A 27,726-nucleotide genomic window follows, 5' to 3' on the forward strand; every position below is an offset into this window, starting at 1 on the left:
CTTGAGATTGTGTATAGACTACCGGAAGTTGAATCGGGCTACGGTTAAGAATAAGTACCCTATGCCCCGTATAGATGATTTGTTTGACCAGTTGAAGGGTTCCCGTTGTTTCTCTAAGATAGACTTGAGATCGGGTTACCATCAGTTGAGGGTCAGGGAGGAAGATATTCCTAAGACGGCATTCCGTACGCGGGATGGCCATTATGAGTTTTTGGTGATGCCATTCGGGCTTACCAACGCACCGGCAGTCTTTATGGACTTGATGAACCGGATTTTCCGGGAGTTCTTAGACCGATTTGTGGTTGTTTTCGTGGACGATATCCTTATCTATTCGTCTTCTGACAAGGAGCACGAGGCACACTTGAGAGTGGTGCTTGAGTTACTTAGAGCCCATAGGCTGTATGCCAAGTTTGGGAAGTGTGAGTTCTGGCTGAGGGAAGTCAAATTCTTAGGCCACGTGGTATCCGGGAAAGGGGTGTCTGTTGATACATCCAAGGTTGAGGCAGTGCAAGATTGGGCACAGCCTAAGAGTGTGTTTGAGATCCGCAGTTTTCTGGGATTAGCTGGGTATTACCGTCGGTTTGTGAAAGATTTCTCCAGGTTAGCGTCACCGTTGACTAGACTGACTCGGAAGGGAGTCAAGTTTGTGTGGAGTGAGACTTGTGAAAAGTCGTTCCAAGAGTTGAAAGTTAGATTGACCACCGCTCCGGTATTGATTATTCCGGAGAGAGGGTTGGGTTATGCGGTTTATTGTGATGCCTCACGAGAGGGTTTGGGTTGTGTGTTGATGCAAGAGGGGAAAGTGGTAGCTTATGGCTCACGTCAGTTGAAAATACACGAGAAGAATTACCCCACACACGACCTAGAGTTAGCAGCTGTGATCTTTGCCTTGAAAATCTGGAGGCACTACCTTTATGGTGAGAGGTTCGAGGTATTCTCGGATCACAAGAGTTTGAAGTATCTGTTTACACAGAGAGACTTGAATCTGAGGCAGAGGAGATGGATGGAGTTCATCGAGGATTATGATTTTGAGTTGCATTATCATCCGGGAAAGGCCAATGTTGTGGCCGATGCCCTTAGTAGGAAAACCATTAGTGATGTAGCTTGTATAGCCATCCGGGAATGGGTGATGTTGGGAGCACTTGGCGAGTTTGATTTGCTACTGGGCGAATCTGTTGAGGCTGCGGCTTTGTTTTCTGTCGTTGTGCAGCCTACACTTGTGATTAGAGTGTTAGAGGCACAGAGAGGTGACCTTGAGGTAGAATCCCTCCGAGAAAAGATCTCCAGTGGGAAAGTTGAGAAGGGTTTGACGGTGTATCCCGACCTGAATGTGAGATACCGAGACCGTTTGTTTGTACCGGAGGCTTGCCGAGAGGAGGTACTCCGAGAGTTTCACCATTCGCGCCTTGCGGTGCATCCAGGAGGCACTAAGATGTATCAGGATTTGAGCCGCCAGTTTTGGTGGCGGGGTATGAAAAGAGATGTGGCTGTTTTCGTATCGAAATGCCTTACTTGCCAGCAAGTGAAGGCCGAGCATCAGAGGCCAGCGGGTTTGTTGCAACCCTTGCCTATTGCCGAGTGGAAGTGGGAGCATGTCACTATGGATTTCGTTGTAGGTCTTCCGAGGACTCAGCGGGGTAGTGATGCTATTTGGGTGGTTGTAGACCGGTTGACTAAGTCGGCGCACTTTATTCCTATGCGCGTGAGAGATTCGGTAGATCATCTTGCCGACCTGTATATTCGGGACGTAGTGAGATTGCACGGGGTCCCAGTGACGATCGTCTCAGATAGAGATCCTCGTTTTACTGCTAGGTTGTGGCAGAGTTTGCAGAGTGCCTTGGGCACTAAGTTGACCTTTAGTACGGCTTATCATCCTCAGACCGACGGGCAGTCCGAGCGTACTATTCAGATCCTCGAGGATATGCTTCGGGGTTGTGTCCTGGATTTCAGTGGGACGTGGGAGAGGCACTTGCCATTGGTAGAGTTTGCCTACAACAACAGTTTTCAGTCTAGCATCGGTATGGCACCGTTTGAGGCCTTGTATGGCCGACCGTGTAGGTCTCCAGTTTGTTGGGCCGAGGTGGGTGATGCACCTTTGTTGGGTCCGGAGTTGGTTAGGGAGACGACGGAGAAAGTTGAGCTTATCCGTAGGAGGCTTGTTACAGCCCAGAGTCGACAAAAGAGTTATGCCGACCGTAGGAGGAGGCCTTTGGCGTTTGAGGTAGGTGATCATGTCTTTCTGAAGATATCACCTAGACGAGGCCTGATGAGGTTTGGGAAGAGTGGGAAGTTATCCCCTCGGTTTATAGGTCCTTTTGAGATCCTTGAGAGGATAGGTGAGGTTGCTTATCGGTTAGCCTTACCGCCGCAGTTGTCCGGAGTGCATGACGTGTTTCATGTGAGTATGCTTCGGAAGTATGAGCCAGATCCATCACATGTGCTGGATTGGACCGATTTAGAGGTAGATGAGGATGCCTCGTATAAGGAGAGACCGGTTCGGGTCTTGGATAGGCGGGATCAGGTCCTGCGTGGCAAGACCATTTCTTTGGTGAAAGTCTTGTGGAAACATCACGGAGTGGAGGAAGCCACTTGGGAACGTGAGTTGGAAGTCCGTGAGAAATATCCGGACTCTTTTGTTGATGTGTGATCTTGTATTTAAATTTTACGTTTTGTTGAACTTAAGAGCTTTTATATATGTCTTAAGTTGTGAAACATTGAAAATGTTTGGTTTATTGAAAGTATGTTTTGGAACTTGCCTCATATGGAAGTTGAATGTAACATTATATCTGTTGAATATATTGTTGGAATTGGAAGGATAGTGCATAATGTTGATGCATGTTGAAAGTACATATGTTGTTTACATATTGTGATATGTCTCTTGTTTAAGGGATGGGATGACCGGTAATGGGTCGAATTGTTGACTGTTCAAGTGTAACACTGTTTAAAATGGAGGAAAGCTTGTTTTGCAACTTGTGCTTAATTTCGAGGGCGAAATTCTTTAAGGGGGGGAGGTTATAGCGATCCCGAGTTTACCCTTGTTATACCGTGATCCGGACATGTGTCCGTGGATGTTGGTAGTTGTCTATCATCTTGTTTGCATCCTTTTTACTTAGTATTTGAGTTATGGGATGTGTTGGGCAGGTTTGTTTCAGGTTGGTTGAGTTTAGAAACCAAAACTAGTTGCCTAGATTTTTGGCCTGTCTGCTCGAGCGGAGGTGTTGGCGCTCGAGCGGGGAATACATCCATCCAGTATCTTGTTGTGCAGTGTTGTGAGCTCGAGCGTAGGGATTGGGAGCTCGAGCGGAGGCCTGGTTCTGCAAAAGTGCTGAACGAGTGCATTCTGCGCTCGAGCGGGAGGTTGGCCGCTCGAGCGGGAGTCTGTGAGTGGCCGCTCGAGCGGGGTGTTTTACGCTCGAGCGGAGACCTGGGTTAAAGTCCCGAAATTGTGACTTTTCAAATCACTTTTTCACTTTCTCTTCTCTCTCTTACTTTTCCAAAAACACCATTGTTGAGTCTTTCTCTCTAGATACTACCTTCTCTCTAGGTTTTGATCTAGTAGGAGTGATTGGCTCACCTTTGGCCTTTACAAAAAGGTTGTTGATCGTCGAGGGCTACTTTTTAATCTGAAAATCACGGGTTTTGGAGCACGTTGGGTTTTGTTGTCTTCTCCTTTGGGACTCCGAATTTGAGGTAGGGATATCCTACTCCTCTCTATGGGTTTTGTCTTTAAATTTTGGTATTTTGAGTTGTTGGTCTTGGTTTGGTAATTTTTGTGAAAGTTTGGGGCTTTTGTGTAATTTTACAAAAGTTGGGGTTTAATTCATAATAAACCTAGATGCATGTTTGGCATAGAAAAATGGAATGATTGTTGAATCATTGATGAAAATGGGACCTAAGGGTTGAAATAGTAATTATGGAAAATGGCCTAATTACATTGTTTAATTAATTGGGATAATTAATTGGTGAGAAATGAGGAAACGAAATGTTGATTGAATATCCATTTGTGCATTTATTTTCTGTTTTAGAAATAACTGCTTGGGGCTATCGGTGGAGGATAGTCGAGATTGTTGTAGACAATGCATGATGATTAGGTAAACGGAAACTAATCAATGGAATGTGTCATGGAACTTGATGGTTGATAGAATACATTAATTGTGTGTATTGTGTGATTGTATATAGAACCATTGTGTTTGTATACGTTATGTGTAGAGGAGGAGATAGGGGATGTACTCCGCGGTTTAGGGGAAGATAGGGGATGTACCTCTAAACCGGATAGGTATTGGGAGGAGATAGGGGATGAACTCCGTAGACAGAGCTCATATGCTTGTCTAGAGAAGTGAAGATAGAGCTCATATGCTTATCTTTGTGAAGTGTGGATATAGCTTGTATGCTTATCTGTGGATATTGTGGTTAAACATATCTGTTGTAGAGTGTGGATACAGCTTGTATGCTTATCTGTGGATATTGTTGATATACATATCTGTTGAGAATGTGGATATAGCTTTTATGCTTATCTGAATGTGAGATATAGTTTTTATACATATCTGTGGAAATGATGATAGAGCTAGTATGCTTATCTGTTGTTAAAGGGAAAATGAAAAGTAATTGGGACTTGTAAGTCGTTGACATAAATAGGTAATTTATGTGATTGTATCAGTGTTGACCAACTATCAATTGCTAATGTTTTAGTCATTGTCCATGGTTGGTTTAGTGCATTTCTACTGGGCTGTGGCTCACCCTATATGGGAATATCATTTTCAGGTACAGGAAGCATGCCACCTCCAAGGACATAGCTTGGAAGGCTAGAGGTGGACATAGTGTAGTTGTTTTACTTTTGATGTATTACATGTAACTTCAAGCCAAGGGCTTAATGTGTAAACGAGTTAGTACTCTTTTGATGAAACCAAGTGTTAACTTGGAAAGCTGTAAGCCCGTAGGGCATTTTGTTTTGATGCTAACATGTAATACTTATGTAATGAAACTCAATGAAATAAAGGAATGTGGTTAGTTTATATGTAAATGCTTGTATTATCTGATGGGTTTAATGTTATTATTTTGAGGGCGTTACAGTATATTTTTGTATAGATGTATATAGAGAATATTAGGGTAGACTAGCTGTAACAACCCTCACTTTACTCTAGTCATGCTTGCATATATTACATGATCTTGTCTCGATATGTTGCGTTTGCAAAACCTTGATTTGTCTTGCATAAGTGTTACTTGCATGCCCTGTTCCTTGTTTGGTGTGTGTGTTCAGCCTAGGTTAACCCAAGCCGAGGTCACCTTAAGCTAGGACCATCTTGGAACCACTTTGGTTAACCTCCACCTTCACCAAGGCATGTTGGCCAAGGTGTCATCATCTAGGCCGAGGTGTTCATCACCAAGGCGGAGATGTGTATTATCCAGGCCGAGATGTTACCTTGCACCTAAGTGATCTTGTTCCTGGATTGGTGCAACCTAGACCGAGGTGTGGCACAGCTAGGCCGAGTGTTGTCCTTCCTAGCCGAGATCATTGTTCCCTTACTTGCCGAAGCCTTGCCCTCAGCCGAGATCATTACCTGCCAGAGTGCCTATGCCATCTTGCTTGTTGAACACACTTTGTCATAGTCTTGTCTTTTCACTCAGTCACCTTTTTTAGTAGAGCTAACCAACCATTGCCACGTGTCCGAGCTAAGTGTTAAATCAGCCGGCAGAGAGAGAAATGCATCATTTTGTATCATATCTTGTTCTTGAGGAGAGAGAAGTTCTTAGAAGAGGAATAGATTTCCAAGCTTGAATCTTAGAGTTCAAACCGTTTGATCCGTGTTTTAAGGTTAGAATCTTAATCTACTCTTGTTGTTCTTATTGATCATCCAGCAGCATTGCATGATCGAACCTGATTTACAAGCCATGTATCGATTTAAAGTTTGGTTTTAGAAAGAGAAAGTGATATTTATATGTTCTTGAATAAAAGCCTTGTTTGATCCGTAAGCTTGCATCAGGATTCATGTTTTTGTGTTTGTTTTCATGAAATCTTCGAGTATGGGTACCCAGGTCCATGTTTTAAATTCATAGCATGAAATCTCAGATTTTGTAATAACAAGTTATGCTCTTTGCATTCATATTCTTCATGATCATGTTCTTTATGTTCTTCAAAAAAAAAAAAAGGAACCTAGATTTTCCCAACTTTGTTTCCTTGAATGCAACCGTCGGGACCACACCTCGGCAAGAAGGTGTGCGACCTCGGCCAAGACCTGGTTGGTGCCCATTATGTTTTCTCGAGATGAGGAACAATGTTTTGTTTTGATTCGATTTAGTTTTGAAGGAATGCTGAGATCATTTGCATTATGTAAAGCTTGTTTGATAGTGCATTCAATGGGATTTGTTATGTGCTTGTAGGCCTTGGATCCTTGCTTGTAACCCTGACATTTGAAGAACTATGTGAGTGGTATTTTTAATAAAGTTATGTTATAACGTTTTGATAAAGCTTTGCTTTGCCTTGTTTTGGAAAAGTAATTGTTAAGCATGAATGACTATCCCTATTTTGTGTGCCAAGTATTAGCCCTGGTTTTGATAAAACCTTTGAAAGTCCGTACGTGCTAGGGGATTATAAGCATTTGTAGCACAACCTTTGGAAGTCCGTACGTGCTAGGGGACTATAAGCATTTGTATTACAACCTTTGAAAGTCCGTACGTGCTAGGGGACTATAAGCATTTGTAGCACAACCTTTGGAAGTCCGTACGTGCTAGGGGACTATAAGCACTTGTAGTACAACCTTTGAAAGTCCGTACGTGCTAGGGGACTATAAGCATTTGTAGCACAACCCTTGAAAGTCCGTACGTGCTAGGGGACTATAAGCATTTGTAGCACAACCTTTGAAAGTCCGTACGTGCTAGGGGACTATAAGCATTTGTAGCACAATCTTTGTTAATGTCACCCCTTGAAACTTGAAAGCCTTGAAGGACTTTGATTGATGAAGCTTGAAAGACTTGTTAAATGAACTTGTTTTGTCTTTGATTTTGTGCAAGATATAATGTGTATCGCTTTGATAAGATCTCGGATATTATTCATGCAAACCCATTATTACTTGTACCATTCACTGAGTGTCCAAGCTCACCCTCTCTATATATAGGTGATGAGCAGGACGGCGATGACGCCTAGATGTGCTTTGCAACTTGTTTTGGGATTCGCATTTGTAGCATCTTGAAGATCATGCTTCTTAGCTTGTAATTCATTGTGTTTTTGTATGATGGCTTGAGAAGCCTTTTGGTCAAGATGTATTTTGTATTTCATTTTATTGTATCAAAGTTGTAAGACCTTGATAAGATGTATGACATTCCATTCGATCTATGCACCGCTCTTATGGACTAATTAGATTTAAATTTATTGCTTCTGCACATGTTAGCCCCATATGTATACTCTGATTGTATATGAATCCTTGTAAGTTGGCCTTTGGTAAATCTCAGATTACTGGCCATCGTGGCACCATTCTACTAGGGGCGGAATGGGGTCGTGACACTAGTAGTTATATTTTTGGATACACTAGTAGTTATATTTTTGAATGGGTGTGTATGGAAAATATTTGGTAGACTACTAGTTATATTTTTGGGTTGATGAACATGGATAAAAATTTAAAACATAATAATAAGTACTTGTTATGTTTTAAATTTTTATGCTACATTAAATATGTAGCTTGGAATTACTTGTGGATGAAAACTTATAATAGTTGCTGACTTTAATTAAATAGGTTCAGAAATGGTTGATATATGTATTTTGTTGAAAGTTCATGATTCAATTTATTTGTTGGTTTGAATGATTTTTGCAAATTGCAGATTATATTAAATAAATTGGATGGATTATTATAACTTATAGGTTTATTTTGTTGGTTGTTGGCGATCAAATTTGGTTTTGTTTTTTTTTAGTTTTGGCGACGAATTGATTAGTCTGGAAAGATAAGTTATACTTTGGCCGACTAAATAAAGTAATCGGTGTATCACTAAGCACATTTGGCGACTAAATAATTAGTCGTTAAAATTATTAATTTTGGCAACCAAAGGATTTGGTCGCGAATAGGTCTATTGCCGACTAAAGTTTTAGATGCGCAAACATTTCTTTTGGCGACAAACATGTTTGTTCATGGAATGTGACAATTGGCGACCAAACAATTTAGTTGTGGAATGTGACAATTGGCGACTAATTATTTTGGTCGTCGAATGTGACAATCAGCGACCAAAATTTTTGGTCGTAGAATGTCGTAATTGGCGACCAAACTTTTTGGTCATCGAATGCGATAATTGGCGACTAAATTTTTTGGTCATGGAATGTGACAATTGGCGACTAAGATATTTGGTCGGGAAAATATCACTTTTCGCGACCAAAGTGTTTTAGCGACAAAATGGATTAGTCGTAGTAATGGCATATTTAGCGACCAAAAATTTAGTCGGCAAATCCAACTTTTGCCAACCAACTAAAATTTTGGTCGCGAATTACTTTTGCTGACCCTCAACTGGCGACCAAAGTAGCGACCAAAAAAATTGGTCACGGATAACTTTTGCCAACAAAAAATGGACTTTTAGCCACAAATTTTTTGGTCGGCAAAAGTGTTATTTCTTATAGTGAATTGATTTTATGTTTCGAATGACATCCATCAAGAAACATGAGACCCACCAATTTTGGACCTATTAAACAAATGTAGTGATGATAATTCAAATAATAAACTACAAATGATTTGATAATATGATCATTGTAAATAGATGCTCTTGACATGCCCAACTCAAGCTCTTATTGGCTTCTCGTGTTTGTTCAAAATATGTTAGTTGGGAATGTTGTTTAATTAAGAGGTTTACGTTCTTGGAATGGGTCCAAAGAACCCTGCCTAAGACATGATTCTCGATTATGATAATAATAATTGTAACTAATAAATTGTAACTATTCATAAGTGTTGTACATCCTGCTAAGACTAGTGACCGCAAAAAAAACAGAGTATATAGACAAACAAATTATTTCAAATGTCAAGGACACCCACAAACTGGTGAACACTTTCTCATATAGTACTCTTTTTTTTATTTCTTTCGTTTTTTTGGTGGCCAAAATGTAATACTCAAAATTAATCATCAAATGAAGCTCCTCATATTAATTAAAACACCAGCATAAGTGTGATGATCCTACCATATTAAACCAATCAAAATAAAAAAAAAGCACTACATAAAATACCCAATAATTACTCCAAAAAAGACAACGAGTATATCTATATCTATATCAAGTCTGAGATTCTCATGTCACTAGTACTGAGGCAATCAAAGAGAGCGTCAAAACAGAACTAAAAAAAGAAAGTCCCACATACTTCCATTTTCAGTGAATTTCATGACATCCCTTCCTCTTCAGTGGTTTTGATCAACAATCTCCTGCCCATTCCACTTCTTGAGCTTCTTCCTGTCAACAAATTTATGAAACAAACCTCTCAAAATACATTAACTATTGCAAAACAATGTATACATAAATATATATTGTGGGGAAAAAAAAAGAAGAAAAAAAAAACTTATCGACGCAGGAGGAAATATCCAGGTCTCACTGCTTCATCATCATTTGCAACTTCAATCTGAACAATTTTTAGAGTGTTTGCTTAGAAGACTCGATGAGTAAATACAATACAGAGAATGTCAAATTTTGGAATTTTTTTTTTATAGTCTTACGAATTTTACTTCCAAAAGATTGCCATAGCTGTTACAGTAAACATCTGAGAGAGTGCGATCTCCAACCCTTCGATCCTGCTCTGGACTGAGCGTGTGCACATTCACACTGCATATAGTTTTTTCATGAAGCTAAATGTAAGCTATATTGGTCATTTGATTAATTTTTGAATTTCTTTTTTTGAAGTTTATTTAGGTCCCCAAGCACACATGTGTTTAGATATTGGATTTGTAGAGAAAGGAAAAGAGAAAACTCAAAATCCACATTCGAAACACAACATTAAGGTCTCAGCCAGTGCAGGATTTTCATGAAACTTTGAAATTTTCACAATTAAATTACAAGAGAGTATAAATGGGAAACAAAATAGCTTGTGCTAATTTATCTAGGGGTTGGCTTTCCTTCAGTCCATGTCAGACTAGGAGGCCCACCACGGGTCTCGTTTCGATAATCTAAACCGTTCAATGTGTAGAACTCGTTGAGTACTATATGTCTGTAAAAAATCACGTTAATCGGATATTGATAGCTACGTACGAAAATCAGTTTTGTATAAAAAAAATAGACGGGAAAAAAATAAACGGTTGGCAGAAATCTTATCCGATGAGATAGCTATCGATATCCGATCAATATGATTTTTTTACAGGCATACAGTACTCGACGAGTTGTACACATTAAACGGTTTAGATTATTGAAATGAGACCTATGGTGGGCCCCTACGGGTCCAACAGTACCCTCAGTCCGATCACGGACGGGAGGAAAGTACAACCCAAATCGAAAGGGGCTGGCTTCCCTCTAGTCCGTGATCGGACTGGAGGGTACTGTTTGGTCCGTGGGGGCCTACCACGGGTCTCGTTTTGATAATATGAACCTGTAATGTGTAAAACTTGTCGAGTACTATATGCCTGTAAAAAATCACGTTGATTGGATAACGATAGTTACGTGATCAAATTTGTTTCGTATAAAAAAAAATGGATGGCAAAAAAATAAACAGTTGACAGAAATTTGATCCGATAAGATAGCTATCGATATTCAATCAACGTGATTTTTTACAGGCTTATAGTACTCGATGAGTTCTACATATTAAATGGTTCGAATTATCAAAACAAGACCTGTGGTGGGCCCTAGGGACCTAACAGTATCCTCCAATCCGATCACGGACTGGAGGGAAGCTCAGCTCAAATCGAAACTATTGCTGCTTCCAACAGTGATTGATGAGTTCTTACACATTTCGAAAGACACCTCCAGCCAACTCATTGTCCTGAAAAACATAATGAACACAATCCTCAGAATATGAACCCAACCGCAAAGAACGCATGACATAAAAAAATAAAGAATATGCTTCAAGGAACGAGTGGGATCAAAAACCCAATTTGCAGGTAAAGTAAAGAACCTCTTTATGCGAATAGAGGACACCCAATGAGCAGCCTGACTAGCAGATCGACGACTGCATGAGAAGACATGTCTGCCATACTGTTCTAAGATATCATCAAAGACTGATACAATTAATTATGGAGAGAGAGAGAGAGAGAGAGAGAGAGAGAGATTTTACTATGAAGTTATCAAGAAACTCTTGGGGTAACGCAATATGGGCTGGACAGGCACGACAGAGATAGAATTGAGTAGTTGGAGTTTGATCAAAGTAGGTAAGATACACATGCCCCATTATTGTAAATTTGTAACAAAGAGCTCTGAAAATGGCAATCTCATATTTCTGTCAAGAAACTACTGCCAAAGAGGCAAGTTGTAGATTTGTTGTTGAAGACCATATAAGGTTGGTGTTTTTTTTTTCTACAGTAACTTGTCTATACAGTCCAAAACCTTTTCTTGCCGTATTTTTTTGGCAGTTCCATCAGTCATTGTCATGGAAAGTCAAATATCTCCTTTCTTCTTATGAAGAATGCATAAATCTGTTCATTCCCTCAAATTTTTTGGATATATAGATAGATTTCGTTTGGGAAAAGGGATTTTAGCAATTTTATAATTTTTTTTGGGTTAAACTATAAAATAAAAAAATTAATATATCTAGAATGATTTTTTAATTTTTTATGAAAAGACATGTAACAAGTGAAAAAAAAAATTAACATTTTATTATAAATTATAAACTTTTTTTAATTTTTTAATTTTTTAATTTTTAAACTAAAAGTATTACATGTCAAATAAGACTTTATTGTCTACGTTGTACTCCTGTAAGAGCTGTGCACTCTCCAAAAAAAAACAAAATCTGAAAATATAAATCTTAAGGGCCTATTTGGTATCATTTCATTTTTAGTTTTCAGTTTATATTTACAAAAATTTTAAAAACTATCATAAAAATTGTTTGATAATTTTTTTGGTTTATAAATAGTTGTCTCAGTTTTTAATTTGAGAAAAAAAAAAAACCTAAACTTATTTTTTAAATAGAAATTAAAAAATTTGACTAACAAATTTTTCTTTCCAATTAATTTTTTTTTTCAATTAATTTTTTTAATTATTTTTTCCCAATTAATTTTTTTTTCTATTAATTTTTTTAATTATTTTTTTCAATTATAATGTGTATGATCCCATTGTCATAAATAATAAAAAATAAATATAAATATTTTAGGTCTGAACAAACATATTTTTTAGTTTATGTTTTTAAGATTTTTCAAATATTTTGTTCAAACCAAATGCGTTTGCAATTTATGTTTTTCTAAAAATAAACAAAAACTAGTTTATAAATTTTTTGTAAACATAAACTAAAAACGTAAACATTATCAAACGCTACCTAATATATCACATCAACCTATCTGTGATGTGCGGCTCTTTCTTCCCATGTCTTTAGGGGTCATTTGACGATGACTTTTTTAGTTGACTTTTTCACTTTTTTGAGTTTTTTAGCCTTGGACTTTTTTGGTTGTTTGGTTTTCTTATTTGGCTTTTTTGATGTTTTATGATTTTTTGATTTTTTAATATTGTTTTGACCTTTTGTAATTTTTTAGCGTGGGATGAAAACCAAACTAGCAGTTACTAGAGGGTGTTTAAAATTTGAGAAATTCCATGTAATGAGGCCTCCAACTAATTCTGTCCTACCCAAAATTTTGGAAGGAAATTGTCACATGGGTTTAGAAAATTTTGTAATTATGTGTCCATTTAGTAATAAATGATTTATTTATAAAAGAAATTTATAACGTATATCCCTTAAAGAGGTGCACATTATAAAAAATTATGATTTTTTATGATGAAAGTTATGATTGTTTATGATGTGTGTTATGACATTTTATGGTGAGGAGGCAGATTCTTTTCGGTCCAAAATCTAGACGGGAGGGAGCTATTTGGGTCCGTGGACCACCATGTGCTCTATTTTGATGATTCAAACCGTTCATTTTGTAAGGCATTTTGTATATTTCATCAGTATAAAAAATTAGGTTGATTCAATAACTATAACTTGTTCAATTTGTCGTGTTTTTCACCAAACAAATGAACGATAATTATGTTTTAAAAAAATAAATCATACATTTTTTAATGATAAAAACAATAAATTGAACAAGTTGCATTTATCGAATCAACTTAATTTTATTTTTAGTATGAAATAAATGAAGTACCTGACAAAATGAACAATTTGGATCATCAAAATCGGACATGTATAGCCCATTTCAATTCAAATTTTGGACTTGAGGAAATCCTCCTCATGGTGAAATTATGAGTAATGAATTTATGATATGCACCTTAAATTTAGAAATGACAATGTTAAGACATTTTATAATTTTTGTTTTGATATTTTCTACTTTTTATTATGACATTTTATAGTAAAAAAACAAGTATCAACTTTCGTAACGAAAAAATTATGACTGAAAAAAAAAACAAAATACCATATACATAAGTTTTTGGGAGGGCACGTTCTAGCCTCTCCCTTGTTTATGTTCTTTATTTTTGGAACCATCTATACGTATGAACCCCAGCTAGTGGGCTAGTATGCAACTGTTTTTTTTTTTTTTTTTTAACTAGCTAGTATGCAACTATATTCCCATAAAACATGATAAGTAGTCCTTTTTGGAACATGTACATGTTGTTTATTTGTGGAACCATCTATACGTATGAACCCCTGCTAGTGGGCCAGTATGCAACTGTTTTTTTTAACTGGCCAGTATGCAACTATATTCCCATAAAACATGATAAGTAGTCCTTTTCGGAACCATGTATACATATGAATTAAAGGTGTTCGCGGTTTGACGGTTCGGTTGCGACCAAATGAACCTCAAATCTACCATCCGTCCAAAATTAGGCGGGTTGAAAAAAATCAATCTGTAATCGTCTGCTCATCAACACGTATCCGTCCAAAATGCGATGGATCGATTCAGTTCAATCGATTTAGAGGGATCGATATATCCACTGCTCGCCCCTAATATGAACCCCCTTCTAGTGGGCCAGTATGCAACTATTATTTTGCTATGTTGATAAAAAATTAGTATTGTATTTTATTTATTAAAAATTAGGTTTTTTTTTCCCAAATTCATCCATTTTTTTTTCTTTTTTCTTACTCTTAAAATTCAGATTTGGTGTTTTTTCTGGTTCATGCAATACTCTATATACTGAGCAAGAGGCATAGAACTATTAGTTGTTAGAACAAAAGGGCTTGTTTGGTGTATGATTGTTTCATGGTTTAGGACATGCACGCAATACTCTATATAGGTATTTTCTACGCATGTATTACAATTTTATTTCGATCTGCTTTTGATGATCTATGATAAAAATAGGGCAAAAACACTCCCTTAAGGTTTGACTAAAATACGAATTTCCTTCTGAGGTTTTGAAAATTACACATTGCCCCCTGAGGTTTATATTTGCATAACAAATGAGGAAGCAATTTGTTATGCAAATATAAACACCTCAGGGGGCGGGATGTAATTTCTCAAACCTCATAGGGGAATCTGTATTTTAGTCAAACCTCAAGGCGGGTGTTGGTAATTTGCCCATAAAAAATATGTCTGTTGCTGTTACAATGATAGTAGATTTTAGGCCGTGTTTGAAGTTGTTTACCTGAATATATTGTGCAATTAGATTTCCTTTCTATTATTTGTTCTATTTTCTTTTCTATGCCATTTTAAATAAGGATTTTGAGCATATGTGTTTAGACAGAGAAATTAGGGGAATGTTAGTGAGAAAGTTGGAGACTAAAAGATTAAACTTCATAGCTTTAAATGAAGTATACAACTCTTGAAGTCATATAGCATGAAACATTTGTATAACAACTTCCAAATAAAGAGTGCAAAGAAATTTTTATTATTGAATTGAGCTTTTACTCATTTGAGGTTTGTATTTGATTTTTCTAGAAGAATCACATATTGAATTGAGCTTAATAAAATATGTTCAAAAGTTTGGAAAAGGCATTTATTCAACTTGAAAGTGAAAATCTAAAATATAAATAAGCAAATGAGGCAACATATGGGCAAACATGTGTGGAGTTGGCTTAGTTTTCCTTGTTTCCATAGGCATTGGTTATGGGGGTTTTGGTATTGCCTTATTTTTTTTTTTAGTCTCAGAATTTTGGAAATGCCTTTTTAGCTATTTTTGGGGTTTCATCGTTGCATTTTATGCTACTTTTTGTTGGGATTTAGCACTTGGGATGGTTATATTCTTGCTTGTAACATATCTTTGGTTAGCTTGCTTCCGTTCTTTATTCAAGACCTTACTTGCATAGCCCAAGATCTTTAGGGTTTATTTGGGCCTTAGATTTGTGGAAAGGTTTAAAAAAAAAAAAAGTGAATGAAGTAAAAGCAAATATATATATATTTTTAATTTTTCCTTCCTTTTTCTTTCCTCACAAATTTGGGATTCAAACATATAATAAGAAGCATGTCTGTGACCAAAAAATTATCCATCTCTCACTACTCCAGTGCCATTCGCAACTTCAATCAAAACAAATTTTTGTTGTGTTTGCTTAAAAATTCCTTTTCAGCTTAACTCATTTAAAACTTTACAACTTCAACAATTTGTAGGGTATTTTTTTTTGGTTGGTGAAGACAATATCCAAGTATATGTAATTATTCGCTCTATAAAGACATTAAAGCCAGATATGTTTAACATGTGAGAGGCCACTTAACAAACCTGCCCATAAACCTACACGTTGGCCCACCAAAATTTAAAATATATACATGCAATGATGGAATTTCTCACGTCATATGTTTCAATTTTTTAGAAATTGAGTTTTTTTGTTTTTCATATATATATATATATATAATTTTAAATTTTTAAGTAATTTTTTTTTTTAAGATGCACCTTACTTAGATATATTTAAAAAGTAAAATATTTGTAAAAAAAATCAATAAACATACAAAAATATGAAAAATGTACCGAATTTTTATATTTTTGGTATTTATTGAATTTTTTAAAGATTTTTTTCACAAATATTATACTTTGTAAGGATATTTATGTTTGGTGTATCTAAAAACTAAAAAAATTGCTTAAAATATTTTTAAAAATTCAGTAAAAATAAAAAAAAATATAAAAACCAAAAAACTTCAATTTTCTGAAAAGTGAATCCTAAAAAGTAAAACCAAACAAGCTATTTTGGAAAATTCTAATATACATCTTTTTAAAAAGGGTGTGCCATATGCATCCCCAGTTATGTCATTTTCTTCTTTAATTATGATCAATTTTCTAATTTGATTATGACATTATTTAATTATGACTCATGAGTTATCTTATTATGCCTTATGTTATGTTTGATTATGACAATTTTTTTTTTTTTAATTACGATTCAAAAAATTGAAATTATGTTATTTTCTTCAATGTTTCCCTTTAATTATAAAATATGTTATGTGCCAGTAAATTTTATTCAATCTTATAGTATGCATATGCTTTTATACATATTTAAAAATAAATAAAAAATCTAAAACGTCCAAATTTAGACCACCAGCCCATTGGCCTGGGCCAAGCTTGCTGGATAGGACCTGTGCTCATATTTTAGGCCCAAGGCCAGAGCAACAAAGTTAAGGGAAAAACAATAGACAAAAAAAGAAAAAAATGAAAAAATGAAAAAAAAGGACTCTACTGCGTAACTCGAATTTGAGCTTGGCTCGAATTTCATCTTACCGGTCGTCCATCCCGTCGACCGGCCGGTCGTCCACCTGGTTGTCTGATAAAAAGTTTGACAGTCGCAATCGACGAGGTGACAACTGGAGTAGACAAGTGTTTCACCAGATCATCTAGGTGGTCGTCCGGTCAGTCGACCGGTGAACAGTATTTCGAGCCATTCGGGATAGCTCAATTCGAGTTACCAAATATTTTCCAAAATAAAATAATGAACTTCTGATGATATTTGTCCCCTTCGTCTTCTAGCCCCTAAAACAACTTGTCACATTCTTAGGGATTTCCCAACTATCAAAACCCATTGGAACTCTATTAGTGTTCCTTCAACCTTAGCTAACTCCTTTGATCTGAACCTAGCTGAGTGGATTAGAACCAACTGTTTTGCTAAAGAGAGTCAATCTTCCTCGGTGGGGTGGGCTATTATTTTTCCTATTGTTTGTTGGGCCATTTGGAAAGCTTGAAACTCTATCTGTTTCTCTCCCACTAATCCCTCCCCTTTCAAGACTAATCTTGTAATTGCTACTGTCCTTGAATGGCAGCATTTATCTTGTACAATTAGAAGTAATAAAACCAGGATTACATAGCATATCTGTTGGCTTCCTCCTTCAGATGGGGCAGCCAAAAATAACACAGGTGCTGCTTCTGGTAGAGGCATCATCAAAGATAACGGAGGCTAATAGATTGCTGGTTTTTGCACATGTATTAATGGGACTACTTCTAGTCTAGAAATTGAGTTATGGGCTCTACGTGATGGACTGTACTTAGCTCTCGATAGAGGACTCATGAGAAGTGGAAACTGATGCCCTTCTTGTAAAACAAATGATATTGGGATCGCATCTACCACGAGGCAAATAGATAGCGCAACTAGAGGTTCAGTCGATTAATCACATCTACCATGAGGCAAATAGATGTGCGGATTTATTAGCAAATCAATTCTCTGTTCATGGTATACATATTTTTGCCAACTCTCCTCAATGTATTGCTATGCAATTGTATGATGATGCAAGAGGGATCAAATGTCCCAAAATTTTGTGTTGTTTGGAATGATCTAAATTAATATACTTTTTGACTTTATGAAAAAATATGTAATGTGATAGAAAAGTGATGTGACCTCCTAAAAAAAGTCTGCAAAAAGAAACCTGAAACACAATGGCCCAATTGGAAAGTAATGAGGTGCCCAAATTATGTCATAATTGTTCGTCATATTTATGGAAAGAGTATTGTTATTCAAGCCTAAAAATTAGACCCATTATTTAAATCTAATGATGTGCCACTCTATGAAAATATCTAAGCCAAATCTCTCTTATTTATTCTCTAATCATTAACCAATCATTTTTTTAACACATCACTGAATTTAGAGATTGGATTTAAAAAGTGGACTTATTTTATCATATATGTTTTTTTTATGGAAAATGGTTGTTTTAAATGTTCAATAAAATTTACAAAAATTATAATTCAATGGTAGTTTTACAAACTAAATATATATTTATGAAAAAAATTTAAAATTTTAACTATTAAAGTTAATAAAGTTTAGCACTTATCTATTTATTATTATTTTATTTTTGTAAAACATACACTAAATTGATATTTTCTCGCACAACTAAACTACCTTCCCATCAAAAAATAAAAAATAGAACTACCCGATTTTTTAAAACAATGAAAAGCTTAAAAAACATATTTTGAAAGTCTCCCGCTACATTCATAATATAGCAATGTTCAAAATATTTTTGAACTAGTATTAAAAATAGAGTGCTTATCCTTAATTTACTTTAGGGCAAATTACACAAATAGTCCCTATAGTTTTGGGCTTGTATCACTTTGGTCCTTGACTTTTCAATTGTGACACATTTGGCCCTGAATTTTGAATCTTGTTCCAAATAAGAACAATTGAAAATATCATTAGATTTTTCAAGGGTAAAATTGTCAATTTGATAAAATATAAACTAATTTGACAAAAATAAATGTCAGACAAATATTTTTTAATTTTTAAAAATTATTTCTACTTACTAAAAATAAAATTATGTAAAATTGATAAAACTTTTAGACATTTATTTTTTTTTTTACCAAATTAATTTTTATTATGTGTTTGGATGATGATCATGCAAAATTAATTTTAAAAAATTAATCATGTAATTTTTATTAATTTTACATAATTTTATCATTGGTGGTTAAAAATAATTTTTAAAAAATTAAAAATATTTTTTTGACATTTATTTTTGTCAAATTAGTTTATATTTTATCAAATTAACGATTTTACCCTTGAAAAATCTAATGATATTTTCAGTTGTCCTTATTTGGAACAAGATTCAAAATTCAGGGTCAAATGTGTCATAATTGAAAAGTCAGGGACCAAAATAATACAAGTCCCAAACTATAGAGAATATTAATGTAATTAACCCTTTGTTTTATCTTTTTTTTTTCTCTTTCCTATGCAGTACTTGTTATATCCACAAAGGTGTATGTGTAAATTAAATGTATAAATTAAATAAATAATAAAATAAAATAATTCAGAAAATAATTATATAAATTATTTTCCGAATTAAATGCTTATAGAAAATAATGTCGAGACTTGTGTTGGACACAATCTCCTTAAAGTAGATTTCGCCCTCGCTCTGGTGCTTCGAGTTTAACGGCGTCTACTTTCTAGGATGGAACGACTATCACTTAAATTTGCAGCACTACAAATTTAAGCCTGGCAAACCAACTCTGTTGTAACTCTCTCTTTTTCTTCTTAAAATATAAATGTAGAAAAGACGCAGAAAGACAGAAGAAGAATAGAAGGAGAAGGGCGAAAATTTTATGGAAAAAATCTGATGCCAAGAATTGTTGGATGGCAGCCCTTAAATAGGAGAATTTGTGGCTTTTCCGAATAGATATAAAACCAGTTCGGACAAATTGAATAGGCGCAAGACAGATTTGAATCTGTCCAACAGATTTAGTTTCAAATGAACAGGAATGAACCTATTTTGAACCATTTGAACCAGTTTGGGTGGGTCTGAACCTATTAGGGATCTGCTTAGGTAAAGGAAAAAATTCTGAACCAATTTATTTTGATTTTTGAAACCAAAAATAAATAAATAAATAAATAAAGTTCAAATGTTTTTGGCTCAAAAAGATAAGTATTGGGTCGGACAAGCCCAACCCAACCTCACACCACGCACTCGCGCCCAAGCCCAGCCCGCCCGGACGGGAGGCGACGGCGGCTGCGGCTGCAGCGCGTGCATGTGGTTTTAATTTTTGGTCCAATGGGTCTAGCCCACTTCACCCATAACCTCACCCTTCCACAAACTTGGGTACTCCTTGGGGCCCATCCCAAGTATCCCAAGCTAAGGTATATAAAATATAGCGATCCCGGGTTTACCCTTGTTGTACAGTGATCCGGACTTGTGTCTGTAGATGTTGGTAGTTGATTATTATCTTGTTTACATCCTTTTACTTCGTATTTGAGTTATAGGATGTGTTGGGCAGGCTTGTTACAGGTTGGTTGAGTTTAGAAACCAAAACTAGTTGCCCAGATTTTGACCTGTCCGCTCGAGCGGGGGTTTTGGCGCTCGAGGGGGAATTGCACCCATCCAGTATTTTCTGTGCAGTGTTGGACGCTCGAGCGTGGTATTGGCCGCTCGAGCGGGGTTGTGTGAGTTCCGCTCGAGCGGGGAGTTGGAAGCTCGAGCGAAGACCTGGTTCTGTAAAAGTTCTGGGAGTGTGTATTCGCCGCTCGAGCGGGATTGTCGACGCTCGAGCGAGAGTCTGTGAGTGATGCTCGAGCGGGGTGTTTGACGCTCGAGCGGGGCGACTGGGTTTAAGTTCCGTGTTTTGACCTTTCAAATCACTTTTTCACTTTCTCTTCTCTCTCTTACTTTTCCAAAAAACACCATTGTTGAGCCTCTCACTCTAGAACTCTACCTTCTCTCTAGGTTTTGATCTAGTAGGAGTGATTTGCTCATCTTTGGCCTTTACAAAAAAGTTGTTGATCGTCGAGGGCTACATTTTAATCTGAAAATTTCAAGATTTGGAGCACATTGGGTTTTGTCATATTCTCCTTTGGAGCTCCGAATTTGAGGTAGGGATATCCTACTCCTCTCTATGGATTTTGTCTTTAAACTTTGGTATTTGGAGATGTTGGGGGTTGGTTTGGTAATTTTGTGAAAGTTTGGGGCTTTTGTGTTATTTTACAAAAGTTGGGGTTTTATTTATAATAAACCTAGGTGTATGTTTGGTATAGAGAAATGGAATAAATGTTGAATCATTGATGAAAATGGGACCTAAGGGTTGAAATGGTAATTAAGGAAAATGACCTAATTACATTGTTGATTAATTGAGATAATTAATTGTGAGAAATGAGGAAATGAAATGAAATTGTTGAGATTGGGAATGTATGGGGTTAAAGGGTGTAGTTGAATGGTTTATCACACACCAAATTGAAATGTTGATTGAATATCCATTTGTGCATTTATTTTCTATTTAGAAATAATTGCTTTGGGCTATCGGTGGAGGATAGTCGTGATTGTTGTAGACAATGCATGATGATTAGGCAAACGGAAACTAATCAATGGAATGTGTCATGAAATTTCACGGTTGATAGAATACATTAACTGTATGTATTGAGTGATTGTATATAGAACCAATGTGTTTGTATACGTTATGTGTAGAGGAGGAGATGGGGGATGTACTCCGCGGTTTAGGAGAAGATGGGGGATGTACCTCTAAACCGGATAGTGTTGGGAGAAGATAGGGGATGAACTCCGTAGATACAGCTCATATGCTTGTCTAGAGAAGTGAAGATAGAGCTCATATGCTTATCTTTGTGAAGTGTGGATACAGCTTATATGCTTATCTGTGAATGTGGGATATTGTTGTTATACATATCTGTTGAGAATGTGGATATAGCTTATATGCTTATCTGTGAATGTGGGATATAGTTTTTATACATATCTGTTGAAATGATGATAGAGCTAACATGCTTATCTGTTGAAAAAGAGAAAATGAAAGGTAACTTGGACTCATAAGTCGTATGACATAAACATGTGATTTATGTGAATGTATCAGTGTTGCCCCTCTATCAATTGCTAATCTTTTACTCACGGTTCATGGTTGGTTTAGTGTATTTCTACTGGGCTGTGGCTCACCCTATATGGGAATATCATTTTCAGGTACAGGTAGCATGCCACCTCCAAGGACATAGCTTGGGAGGCTAGAGGCGGGCATACTTTTGTCGTTTTATTTTTGATGTATTACATGTAAATTCAAGCCAAGGGCTTAATGTGTAAGCGAGTTAGTACTCTCTTGTTGTAACCAAGTGTTAACTTGGAAAGCTGTAAGCCTTTAGGGCATTTGCTTTTGTTGTTAACATGTAATACTTTTTGTAATGAAACCTTGATAAATGGAAGAATGTGGAACTTTTACATATCAATGAATGTCTTATTTGATGGGTTTAATGTTATTAGGGCGTTACAACTTAGTATCAGAGCGTACCGGGTTCGAACACTTTGGGTACGTGGGAAGTGATTAGGATCACAATGGGTTTGTCTCGCTTGATAGAGACTTAGATGTAGTGTCATATGCTATGTGCTTAATTGATAACATGCTTATGTGACTATGTGGGTATGGGATTTAATATCTAGGATGTTGATTGGATCCTTGGGTTTCTGGGAGTCTTGTTGGAAAAGCACTTGATCAATGCTGTTTCTAACCGGAACTCTAGTAACGCCTCGGGACTATCATTATTCGGAAATGAAATTCGTAAGTGCTTATGTGTTTATGTGCTTACGTGGAGTGAATTACAGTTGTCCATGCATTAGGACGTGAGTGTTTAGTTTCGGCACATTTATGAATGTGGTAACGTTCTGTATTACCTTTATTAGGATGTCAGGACAGTGAAGAGGTGCTAGGCGTGGTAGACCTGCGAGGCAGGAGGTACCGTTACCGGAGGAGGTTCCGGCAGTGCAGGAGGGAGTTGGTCAGGCCAATATGGCCGAGACAGTGAGACAGTAGGCCATGGGTGCCTTGGTCAGAGAGATAGCAGGAGCTTTGGGTATTCTTAGAGCTGGGAATCAGGCAGCTGAGGCAGGGCCTTCTTTCTTGAAGAGGGAGTTTTTCCGGTCTAATCCGGATGAGTTTATCGGGGATCCGAAGGAGCCACTGAAGGCTGATGAGTGGCTAGAGCAAATGAGTAAGATGTTCGAGATGCTGGGCATCGAGGATGGAGCACTGAAAGTGACCTTGGCATCCTTCCAGCTGAAGGGAGATGCGGGTCAATGGTGGAAGTACGAGAAGGCTCGTGTTGGTGGTACATGGGAGGCGTTTGTGAATGCTTTCCAGGAGAGGTTTTTGTCTGCAACAGCTAGGGAGAAGCTGAGGGATCAGTTTAGCCGGCTTAAACAGCAGGGCTTGTCAGTGGCCGAGTTTGAGGCTACTTTTACCAGTCTGTCTAAGTTTGCACCTGAACTGGTGGCGTCTGAGGAACGCCGTTGCTATGAGTTTGAGCGGAAGTTGAGGCGGGGCCTCAAGTTGAGAGTTGGTGGGTCTTACATCCGAGAGTATAGGCACCTGGTAGATGCCGCTGCTCATATGGAAATTATGATGCAGGAAGAGGAGGAAGAGCAGAGGGGCTCCAAGAGGAGCCAAGATGGCCAGGGTGATGGCAGGAGGCAGAGGGGTTATAACCCTCAGCAGTCTCAGGGAGCAGTTTCTAGATCGACCTTTCCAGTGCCAAGTGCAGGCTCGGGGAGAGGCAATCAGGGGGAGTTTGCTTGTTACATGTGTGGCCAGCTGGGTCACAAAGTTTCAGTTTGCCCGCAGAAGGGTGGGGGTCAGAGAGCTGCTTCTTCTTCAGTTAGACCGCAGAGTCAGAGTTTGGGCAGGGGGCAGCCCTTGTCTTGTTATCAGTGTGGACAGCCTGGGCACCTGAAGAGGTTTTGCCCGCAGTTGAGTGCCACTTCGGGAGCGTCAGGTTCTAGACAGACGCAGGGATTTCAGCCAGCTCAGTCTGTGCAGGCCTCGAGGGCCAATCCGGGGGCTTCGTCGTCCCAGTCTGTGCAGCAGTCTTTTGCTCCTAGAGGTGAACAGGTAGACCAGGGGCCTACAGGGCGCGTGTATGCTGTTACCGCGCAGGATTTAGTACCAGCTCCATCGGTAGTGAGAGGTACTTTTCTGTTTTGCAACTCAGTTGCTAATGTGTTGATAGACACGGGTGCATCTCATTCTTTTGTATCTGTTGCATTTGCATCTGTTTTGGAATTGGAGTTAGCACAGTTAGCATCTCCTATTTGTGTAGCGTCACCTCTTGGTGGTGAGTTGATCCTGAAACAGGGTGTTAGAGGTTGTGATATAGAGGTCGCCGACTATAGGCTTCCTTTCTGTTTGTTGTCATGCCCATGAAGGGTTTTGATGTTATTTTGGGTATGGACTGGCTATCGTCATACCGGGCTGTTATCGATTACTACCGCCAGAGGGTCACGTTATGTACCTTGAGCGGGGAGTGGTTCCATTTCTTGGGAGACCGGGTTAGTAGTGTTTTGCCACCGGGGTATGATTCGCGAGGGCGAAGTGAGCTTAGTGGTCTACTTGCTAGCTTTGAGAGTGGTGAGTGTGATAAGACCCAGATTGTATTGTCGAAGGTGGTTTGTGAGTATTCGGATGTCTTTCCCGAAGATCTTGTTAGTTTGCCACCTCACCGAGAGATAGAGTTCTCTATTGATCTAGTGCCCGGCACGGCGCCGATTTCTATGGCACCTTACCGTTTTGCTCCAGCAGAGTTGGTTGAGTTGAAAGTTCACCTCCAGGAATTGCTAGATAAGGGTTTTGTTCGCCCTAGTGTTTCACCGTGGGGAGCACCGGCCCTCTTTGCTAAAAAGAAAGATGGTGCCTTAAGATTATGTATAGACTACCGGAAGTTGAATCGGGCTACGGTTAAGAATAAGTACCCTATGCCCCGTATAGATGATTTGTTTGACCAGTTGAAGGGTTCCCGTTGTTTCTCTAAGATAGACTTGAGATCGGGTTACCACCAGTTGAGGGTCAGGGAAGAGGATATTCCGAAGACGGCATTCCGTACGCGGTATGGCCATTATGAGTTTCTGGTGATGCCATTTGGGCTTACCAATGCACCGGCAGTCTTTATGGACTTGATGAACTGGATTTTCCGGGAGTTCTTAGATCGATTTGTGGTTGTCTTCGTGGACGACATTCTTATCTATTCGCCTTCTGAGGAGGAGCACGAGGAACACTTGAGAGTGGTGCTTGAGTTGCTTAGAGCCCATAGGCTGTATGCCAAGTTTGGGAAGTGTGAGTTCTGGCTGAGGGAAGTCAAATTCTTAGGCCACGTGGTATCCGGGGAAGGGGTGTCTGTTGATGCATCCAAGGTAGAGGCAGTGCAGGATTGGGCACAGCCTAAGAGTGTGTTCGAGATCCGCAGTTTTCTGGGATTGGCTGGGTATTACCGTCGGTTTGTGAAAGATTTCTCCAGGTTAGCGTCACCGTTGACTAGACTGACTCGGAAGGGAGTCAAGTTTGTGTGGAGTGAGACTTGTGAAAAGTCGTTCCAAGAGCTGAAAGTTAGATTGACCACCGCTCCGGTGTTGATTATTCCGGAGAGAGGGTTGGGTTATGCGGTTTATTGTGATGCCTCACGAGAGGGTTTGGGTTGTGTGTTGATGCAAGAGGGGAAAGTGGTAGCTTATGGCTCACGTCAGTTGAAAATACACGAGAAGAATTACCCTACACACGACCTAGAGTTAGCGGCTGTGATCTTTGCCTTGTAAATCTGGAGGCACTACCTTTATGGTGAGAAGTTCGAGGTGTTCTCGGACCACAAGAGTTTAAAGTATCTGTTTACACAGAGAGACTTGAATTTGAGGCAGAGAAGGTGGATGGAGTTCATTAAGGATTATGATTTTGAGCTGCATTATCATCCGGGAAAGGCCAATGTTGTGGCCGATGCCCTTAGTAGGAAATCCATTAGTGATGTAGCTAGTATAGCCATCCGAGAATGGGAGATGTTGGGAGCACTTGGGGAGTTTGATTTTCTTCTGAGTGAATCCGTTGAGGCTGCGGCCTTGTTTTCTGTTGTTGGGCAGCCTACACTTGGGACACGAGTGTTAGAGGCACAGAGAGGTGACCTTGAGGTAGAATCCTTCTGAGAGAAGATCTCCAGTGGGAAGGTTGAGAAGGGTTTGACGGTGTATCCCGACCTGAGTGTGAGATACCGAGACCGTTTGTTTGTGCCGGAGTCTTGCCGAGAGGAAGTACTCCGAGAGTTCCATCATTCGCGCCTTGTGGTGCATCCGGGAGGTACTAAGATGTATCAGGATTTGGGTCGCCAGTTTTGGTGGCGGGGTATGAAGAGGGATGTGGCTGTTTTCGTATCGAAGTGCCTTACTTGCCAGCAAGTGAAGGCCGAGCATCAGAGGCCAGCGGGTTTGTTGCAACCCTTGCCTATTGCCGAATGGAAGTGGGAGCATGTCACTATGGACTTCGTTGTAGGTCTTCCGAGGACTCAGCGGGGTAGTGATGCTATTTGGGTGGTTATAGACCGGTTGACTAAGTCGGCGCACTTCATTCCTATGCGCGTGAGAGATTCGGTAGATCATCTTGCCGACTTGTATATTCGGGACATAGTGAGATTGCACGGGGTCCCAGTGACGATCATCTCAGATAGAGATCCTCGTTTTACCGCCAGGTTGTGGCAGAGTTTGCAGAGTGCCTTGGGTACTAAGTTGACCTTTAGTACGGCTTATCATCCTCAGACTGACGGGCAGTCCGAGCGTACTATTCAGATCCTCGAGGATATGCTCCGGGGTTGTGTCCTGGACTTCAGTGCGACGTGGGAGAGGTACTTACCCTTGGTAGAGTTTGCCTACAACAACAATTTTCAGTCTAGCATCGGTATGGCACCGTTTGAGGCCTTGTATGGCCGACCGTGTAGGTCTCCAGTGTGTTGGGCCGAGGTGGGTGATGCACCTTTGTTGGGTCCGGAGTTGGTTAGGGAGACGACGGAGAAAGTTGAGCTTATCCGTAGGAGGCTTGTTACAGCCCAGAGTCGTCAGAAATCTTATGCCGACCGTAGGAGGAGGCCTTTGGCGTTTGAGGTAGGTGATCATGTCTTTCTGAAGATATCACCTAGGCGAGGCTTGATGAGGTTTGGAAAGAGTGGGAAGTTATCCCCTCAGTTCATTGGTCCTTTTGAGATTCTCGAGAAGATTGGCGAGGTTGCTTATCTGTTAGCCTTACTGCCGCAGTTGTCCGGAGTGCATGACGTGTTTCATGTGAGTATGCTTCGGAAGTATGAGCCAGATCCATCACATGTGTTGGATTGGACCGATTTGGAGGTAGATGAGGATGCCTCGTATGAGGAGAGACCGGTTCGGGTCTTGGATAGGCGGGATCAAGTCCTGCGTGGCAAGACCATTCCTTTGGTGAAAGTCTTGTGGAAACATCACGGAGTGGAGGAAGCCACTTGGGAACGTGAGTTGGAAGTCCGCGAAAAATATCCGGACTTGTTTGTTGATATGTAATCTTGTATTTAGATTTTGAACTATTGTTGAACTTAAGAGCTTTTATATATGTCTTAAGTTGTGAAACATTGAAAATGTTTGGTTTATTGGAAGTATGTTTTGGGAACTTGCCTCATATGGAAGTTGAATGTAACATTATATATGTTGAATATATTGTTGAAATTGGAAAGGAAATGCGTAATGTTGATGCATGTTGAAAGTACATATGTTGTTTACATATTGTGAAATGCCTCTTGTTAAAGGGAGGGGGTGACCGGTAATGGGTCGAATTGTTGAATGTTAAAATGTAATATTGTTTAAAATGGAGGAAAACTTATTTTTGAAAACTTGTGCTTAATTTCAAGGACGAAATTCTTTAAGGGGGGGAGGTTATAGCGATCCCGGGTTTACCCTTGTTGTACAGTGATCCGGACTTGTGTCTGTGGATGTTGGTAGTTGATTATTATCTTGTTTACATCCTTTTACTTCGTATTTGAGTTATAGGATGTGTTGGGCAGGCTT

The sequence above is a fragment of the Camellia sinensis genome, unplaced genomic scaffold (genome assembly GCF_055761805.1).
Source record: "Camellia sinensis isolate YWXY unplaced genomic scaffold, ASM5576180v1 Unanchor1, whole genome shotgun sequence".
Taxonomy (NCBI): Eukaryota; Viridiplantae; Streptophyta; class Magnoliopsida; order Ericales; family Theaceae; genus Camellia; species Camellia sinensis.